This window comes from Pygoscelis adeliae, unplaced genomic scaffold, assembly GCF_000699105.1.
Source record: "Pygoscelis adeliae isolate BGI_AS28 unplaced genomic scaffold, ASM69910v1 Scaffold40, whole genome shotgun sequence".
Taxonomy (NCBI): Eukaryota; Metazoa; Chordata; class Aves; order Sphenisciformes; family Spheniscidae; genus Pygoscelis; species Pygoscelis adeliae.
Window position 1 is genome coordinate 2,369,240 of NW_008823953.1, and position 5,997 is coordinate 2,375,236.

Here is a 5,997-nt window from a genome sequence, read left to right on the forward strand (position 1 = left end):
TGGGATTCTGAGCCCTGCAGAAAGGGAGTCATAGATGCGCTTCTCTCTAGCACTGGTACTTGACAATGTTGTATGCTTTATAACAAAGGGGGTCAGTGAAGTACTTTTACTCTCTTTGGCTACTACACTGAGGAAATAGCAAGATCTCTATTTATAAATTTTATAATTTCCAGTCTGTATTGATTTTTAAAAGCATCTTTAGCATGCAAGCAGCTGTTTAATGCATTTTGACCCAAAAGCAGGGCATTTGCATTAGTATTCCCACTAGAACATTTGTCCTTTCGTGTTCATGCATTAAGGCCCTGTTTAAAATCTGTCCATGTCCCTAATCTCTCTGGGGAGCTTTCCCTGAATATTCAATGCTAGTCCACAGTCTGTAACAAAAGAGAGAGGGAAAAAAACAAGAGACAGAGAACAGTGTTTATGCATAAAGTTCAACAGCCTTTTCACGTAAAAAACATACGCACTCACAAAAGCACCTCAACTACAGAGCCTGGCATTTCCACAGCAAAGATCTGACAGTGTGTGCAGTTTTTCAAGTTAACTAATTTACAATAAGGGCATAAGGCATCTGAGCTCCAGATGCACTCATTCAGGCAGCCAGGGCCATAAATAAAATAGAAAAGAATGCTCTGACTCTAACACGGGTTTTACAGAGATGTGTTGAAGGTCTAGCAGATGGGTTTTGCTGTCTCAGCTTTTACCTGTGTAACAAAGTAAATGCATAAAGCTGCTTACTGGCTCCTTCAATTCAAAACCTTTGCATTCGCTTCCATATGCTCCCGTGAAGATACGGCTAACAAACAATGAGCAAAATCCTAACCCCCAGGGAAGCTGATGGCAAAACTCCCACTGGCTCCAGCAGGCTCTGACTGTTGCTCAACATAAATGCAATTGGCTGAACTTGACTAACAACATAACCAATACTGTAATCAAATTTGTATTCTTTCATCTACAAATTTGCCACCCTAATGCTGCCCCTGGTGCTGCTGTCACCCCACGGTTCTCGCAGAAGAGCAAAACCAGTGACAGAGCTGCTGCCACCGAAACTAGGCTCACTGCAGCCTCAGCCCATGCTGACAAGCAGCTCTCTTCCAAGGAGGGGTGAGAAATCCTCTCTTGAATTAGGACAACATATCAAAACATTTTGTCATACCATTAACTTTGTTTTGCTCAATCTATGTGCTGTTCTAACACTGTTCTTACAAAGCAGAAAACTGGAATCCTGCACTTGAAAGACAGCATATCAGATAGCAGAAATTTCTGATTTTCAAAAAAGTTTGCCAGTTGAGAAATGAGTCTTTTCCCTCACGCAGAGACTTCATCATCATCGTCATCATCCAGTCTAGCTTTCAGAAACATCTGAGTATTCTTTTTGAAGCCAGTCTGCTGTTTGGGCAGATGGCATGGAAATTTTACAGTCCATTTCATCCCTGATGCCTACAGTTAATGCTAACTGTTAATAATGGGATACACACACATGGATACATATACAAACACACATGCATATACAGACATGCTGAGAGAAGAAAACATTTCTGATGTGTTCTGATACAGGAATTAAATTGGCAAAGGAAGATTCCTGAGCTCAACACATACTAGAAGTACATCTCCAAAACTGTGTATTTGGCTGGCTTTAGGAAAAATTGTGCACTGTGAACAACTAAGCAACACTTCCTAGTTCAGTATTTCTGGAAAATCAATTCCTCTGTTTCTCTCTTAAGCCTTACCAAAATACATCTGCTCACCTGTAGTTTTAAAATATAACCATTTGGGTGGCCAAATTCAGTTTGGTTTCCGTGGATGGTCACTATTTGCTGCACTTGGCTCTGATCTGCAGGTCTCAGATCCTCTTGCCAGAAATACATGTGGCAATTTAAAGGTATGTTTGACTCATTCCATTTCATAACCGGGGAATACTTTTTTCCTCTCAAGATTCTGGATTTAAAACTGAAATTCCCAGCATTCAGGATGGGGAGATGACAGGGAGAGGAACACCCAGCCTGGGATTCCCTAAGACCAAAGCCTACATCAGGAGGAAGCAACAGGGGCAACCCCAGGGATGGGAGGTAGAACAGGCAGTACAGGGAACAGGCACCAAGGGAGTTGCCAAACTAATGCATGGCTTACCCATGGTTGGGTATGTTCTTCCAGAGCCCACCTTAAGAAGCAACACTTGACTTGAGCAGCTCTTGTAACCTGGGCTCCGGTCATCTTTCTCAGTACCTTGGCTCAGTCCCTCCCCACAGTCTCCATCCCTGCCTGCTTTCTGGAGCGCCCCTGTAATGCACCCCAGCTTCCAGTCAAAGCACTGCTTTGTACTACAAAAAAAAAAAGACAGAGGAGGAAGAAGAGAATAAACAGATTTGAGGACCGATGACTCAGACTAACTAGAAAATGTGCTTAAAGCAAGTTTGTTTCGTCAATGGCAGTGCTCTGCTGTTTGCTTTACCCCTTTTAGACTGGGTCATCCCAATTCTTCTCCATTTAATGGTGACATAACTAAGTGGCCAGGAGGAAGCTGTCTCACCTGTCATAAAAGCACAGTATGCAGTAATCATAGGAGGCTACTGTTCAAGACAAAGCCATGAACTCCACTTTTAAGAATGTGCTGGGCTGTAATTCTGAAGAATGCATTTATTAGCAAACTCCTGTTTTTATAAGTCGCAAATCAAGACACAGCTCCCTTCAGCACTCAACTGGCTTTATGAATCATAAGCCCTGCAGTGCATTGCCATGAGACTTTGCTTTAGAAATAAAGTTGTTTGTTCAACAGCAGAACACCCCAGTTCAGCCTTCTCTTTCCACAACTGCTGTTTAGTCTCAAACCAGAATGAAACAGCTCTGGAATTACACATGCACTTAATGTCCTTCTTAGTGTCTACCAGATTCAGTATAAAAGCATCATGGTGAGTTTCTAACTCTGACATCTGCTTAATTAAGCAACATTTTCAATATCTGGCTACTTTGCAAAACCAGGAAGCTAAGTAAAACAGGTCTAGTGCAGAGTCAGTCATGTGGTGGGAGGGGGGGGGGGGGCAGGGGGCGGTGCTAGAGGTTTCCCAGATATCCCTTATTTCAAAGCAGGAAAAAAAACAATGGCCAGCTCTGTACCAAACCACAGGTCAATAGATTTCAATGGTCCAAGGTTAAAATTGGCCTCCAGCTAGCTGCACAGACTTATCCCACAGGTATTAAACAGGAAACTTTTAAGACTTAAAAATAGTTACAGTTATGCAACTTACTCTTGTAAAAGGATTTTTATCATGTACATGAAGACTAGAAGCTTTTCTCCTTTGAAATGTTTGTGTTTGACACTTCCTCTGTAGCACAGCAAGTCTGTGTTTTTCTCTCCTGCACAGGCTGTGGGTTGAGTTTTGTTTTGCTATTTTGTCCTTTTTTTCTTTCACAAATCAAGCTGTCAGCAGCATGGGAAGTAAATCTGTAACTGGGACACTGAAGAACTCTGTTCTGAGACTGTATCGCTACCTCCAGTAAAGTCACCCTTGGAAACAAGAGCACTTGAGAATATCTTAGCACACAGTGAAAGGCTTTTCTCTATGGTTTATTTAGCTGAAAAGGAAAAACACAATTCAAGTAAAAACCCCAGAGATTAGAGATGCTAAAAGTATGTGATCTCTGCTGAGCTTCCTGCTACTGCAGGCCACAACCTCTAAAAAGCACTGTGTTTCAATATCCGCTTTGGTGGGGACAACACTTTTGGGCTGGGAGATAAACCTAGTTTCTTGGACTGATATGAAAGCTAAACAATAATATATGCTCCTCTCCTACTACCAAAACCACTCCCAAAACTAAGGGAATCCAGCCCAATACCAAAGGGCCATGCTGAGCACAGCTGGTTGCTACACAAATTGCTTTAGCCTGCTATTAACTTCTTCCTCTGCTCCTTACTCACTGCCCTGTATCACAGCTAGTAGCTGTGCTCTCCACATGTCCAGCCTCCATCCCCAGCAGATCCATCCCATCTGTCCCCAGATGCCACATCTAGCCACCGCTTCCCAGGTGGCCCAGCTTACCTAACCTCGATCTCCTGCTGGGCCCCGGAGCCTATCTCCACTGTCAGATGCGCCACGCTCAGCCAGCCCAGCTATGTAATTAGCAGTGCAGCTGCACAGCTACCAACCTGCCAGTACGCATGTGGCAGACCACTTCTTGGCAACTATTAGTCACATATTGCATAAGAAACAGTCCCTTAATGCAGGCTAGTTTTTCCACTCCCGAACCATGTAAAGGACATAAAAGCTTTTGGCCATGCAGAAAAGTGAACAAAATGAGCGGTAATTAACTCTCATGACTACAAAGGCTACCAACTTCGGCACTTGCAAAGGGGATCAGAGGCAGCTGAGCTGAGAAAGAACTGTAGCAGAACAAGTATTTGCCTGGGAGCAAACACTGCCAGAGTGCTTATTTTAGAATGAATAGTCATGTTAGTTAACTAGAGCTAACTACTGAACAAATAGCTCACGTTACAGCATACCGAGGTACACTAGATGCATCCTTTGATCTACTGACTGACAGATCTACTGGAGTGTTCTTTTATTCAGAAATTGAAAAAACTCCAATTTATCCTTCATAGCTGGTTCTGGGTTTTGGTACAGTCTTTTCACAGATTAATAGGAACAAAACTTGTATGAAAAAGGAACCTAAAATTGACTCATTGCAGCACGAGATATTTACATTCAGCGTGAGCATGCGGTTTGCAAAGAAAAAAAGAGCAAACAAATTAAAAGTTTTTCTGTAAATCGACACATGTGACTGTTAACCCCTTACTCGTATCTCCGTCAGGACAGACAAGCTTTGGTGCACTACATGCCCTTGTCGTTTCTGACCTTTTAACACAACTGCAGCCTCTCAGCATCAGGATTTGGCCTGCTGTTCAGTAGCATAGTATGTAGCCTGCCACGTCCTATGTGCCACTTACTTACTTTAAATACCAGTGTGGACAATGAATATGGCTCCCATGGTTTTCAAGAAGTAGGGGAAGAGAGCTGTTTTTTTGGGAGTGTTTTTTAAGGCAACCAAAATTCATCCTAAAAATTACAAGTAAAATGTGTTCTGATTATCATCATGCAAGTAAACACATCTCATCTGGAAACACATGAATTGATGAGTAAAAGTTTCTTTTTTACCTGAACTGCTTTACACTCATCATAAACTTAAGGGATTTGACAGGGATTAAAGATTCACTTGTCAGCTGCTATGTCCTTTAATAAGCTTCTTAACATCTATACTGACAGAAGCAGCATGTCCCCAATTTAGCAAACCAGGCTATCTCTGTTCAGGTTTCACTGCAACTCTGGAGGCCTGGAAAGAGTATTAAATGCAGTGAGTCTTCTGCCCCCTTTAGGGAAATAATCTACTAAATAGATTTTCTTCAGATCCAGCTTTTGTGAAATGGACAATAAAAGTATTAACTTAATTTCCAGGAGCCACACAAAGTGTGTGTGGCTCTTCATGCTCTATTGAGGAGCAATTAATGCACCAAAAACCCGTGTTGTGCTCTGCTATGTCCTGTTCTCATACCTCCTACTTTAGTTCAGGTCCACAGCAACCTTCTTCCTCAAGGCTTATTCAGCTCGGTAAGGATGGCTTGCTTGACAGCAGCTAGGGGTTCTCTGCCACAGGCAACACAGCTGCTGACCGTCTAACCCAGCCAAGCCATCTTAATCCCTGTTTCGCACTCTCACCTGTAACATGGAGATGAAAAAATTCTTTCACCTTTCCAGCTAAGTATTTTTCTACTTTTTAAATGGTACGCTCCTTAGAACAGAGGATTGACCACATACTTATCCAGAACCAAGCACAAATCACCCTTTGCTTTAGTTCTTTGGGATCTCTGGATAAGAATCATAGAATAGTTTGGGTTGGAAGGGACCTCTACAGGTCATCTAGTCCAACCCCCCTGCCGTGGGCAGGGACATCTTCAACTAGATCAGATTGCTCAGAGCCCTGTCCAACCTGATCTTGAATGTTTCC

At 42.6% G+C, this 5,997-nt stretch overlaps 1 protein-coding gene across 1 annotated transcript in view; it reads right to left on the reverse strand.

Annotated features, from left to right (window-relative positions):
* The window catches only part of LOC103914835 (cytochrome c oxidase assembly factor 1 homolog), a 41,508-nt gene extending 35,836 nt beyond the window's left edge, over positions 1-5,672 (reverse strand). Inside the window, exon 1 of the mRNA XM_009321551.1 lies at positions 5,545-5,672. The gene's annotated coding sequence lies outside the window, so the exon portion shown is untranslated. The remainder of the gene's footprint in view (positions 1-5,544) is intronic.
* Between the last annotated feature and the right edge of the window lie 325 nt (positions 5,673-5,997).